We start from the raw sequence: 1,809 nt of genomic DNA on the forward strand, positions 1-1,809 counted from the left end.
GGGGGGTTAGGATAAGAGCACTTTCGAAACATATGCTGAGTTTAGTAAGGCGTTTCAATCTTGTTTTATTTATTTCTAATGGAAGGTGTTTGTACTCTCCCAATGACACAATTTAGATCATTTAGGAGGTTGGCTTCAACCCTGACTATCAGTGTCAGGGCCAACTTGGGATGAGAAGAATATGTCCCAGGAGAAAGACCTATAGTTACTCGATAAAAATTCACCCCACTAAAGAATTGGACTTGGTTCCCGTGTGTGCGACGGTGAAGCCCCTAAAAGTTACACCAAACATGCCGGTCGTCCCATTCTTCTACATCTGTGTAAAATAATAATAATAATAATAATAATAATAATAATAATAATAATAATAATAATAATAATAATAATAATAATAATAATAATAATAATACCAATAACACTATCAATAATAATGATAATACTAATAATAACAATACTGATATCAGTAATAATGATGATGATAATAATAATAATAATAATAATAATAATACTTATAATGATGATAACAATAACAATAACAATAGTAACAATAATAATAATAATTATATAGCGCTCTATCCAATACTAGTACAAGCTCTGGCTGTTTTACATGGACCACATGATCACTGGGCGTAATACTTCATTCACACAAGATGAAATATTTCACAGTAGCAAAAAAACCGGTTTGCCTGCATATAGAAGAACTTTCTCAGCTGTATTATATTAATTATATACACGTAAGGACAATAGGGCAGATACAATAAACATTAAAGTAAGTCCTAGGAGAAGACTTATGTTAAAATAATAATATGTAAGACTGTACTCCGAATTAATTTCCATGGCGTGCACCTTTTGAATCTTTTTGGAACCAGTTGAAGTGCAATGAGGGAAATGTTGTGTGCGCACTCGACTATAAGGAAACTGTTATTTTGACATTTATTTGCGTGCCAATATTGCGCAACAACGCAGCCAAGTTTTTAAAAGAGAGTAAAGAGCGGAAGCAAGACAGATCAAGGATACAATAATAATAACAATGAAAATAATAAAACTACTACTACTACTACTACTACTACTACTACTACTACTACTACTACTACTACTAATCTGTGTTATAATTGCATTTATATAGAGCATACCCACACCCTACAGCATGCTCCATGAGCTTTTCAACTATTATAACCCCAGCAGATCCTGGAGCACTCAGAAGCATTCTTGGCTTCCAGGGAAGCATACAGTGCAAGCTGCGGATTACTCGGGCTCAAACGCAAGCAAACTGAGAAAATATTTCGCTGTCTATAGCCAGGAATCCTACGAACCCATTCCCACTCGTGTGAAGTGTGGTACATTCACATAAAATGCTTTTATCAAGAACTCAGTGTTGAGCCTGTGACGGGATTCGAACCTAAGACTTTACGGCTGCGAGTGCTAGAGCCTTACTACAAGACTAGAAAACAGACGAGTTCGGTGGTCCTTGCAACCTTACGCTAAGATGGTCTGTCGACAGCTGAGTAGGGACTGTCCTCAATTAGGTGCTGTACATTTTGACACGAAAGCCGGCTCATTCTCACCGAAACACCGGAAACCTAATTAACCCTGCGAGGCTCCCAGCTTTCCACGAGATTTTTCAGTCTAATTTTGTCTCTTTCTTTTCGTCTGATCTTTCGACAATTCGGAGTATGTGGCAGCAGGAGGTACATAGTGATGAAAATATGTGAGTCCCAAGACAATACATCATGTGAGCCCTGAAGCTTTTAGTACTAATCTAGCGAGCTTTAAACACCCACCCACACACACACACACACACACACACAC

The sequence above is a fragment of the Aplysia californica genome, unplaced genomic scaffold (assembly GCF_000002075.1).
Source record: "Aplysia californica isolate F4 #8 unplaced genomic scaffold, AplCal3.0 scaffold00322, whole genome shotgun sequence".
NCBI lineage: Eukaryota > Metazoa > Mollusca > Gastropoda > Aplysiida > Aplysiidae > Aplysia > Aplysia californica.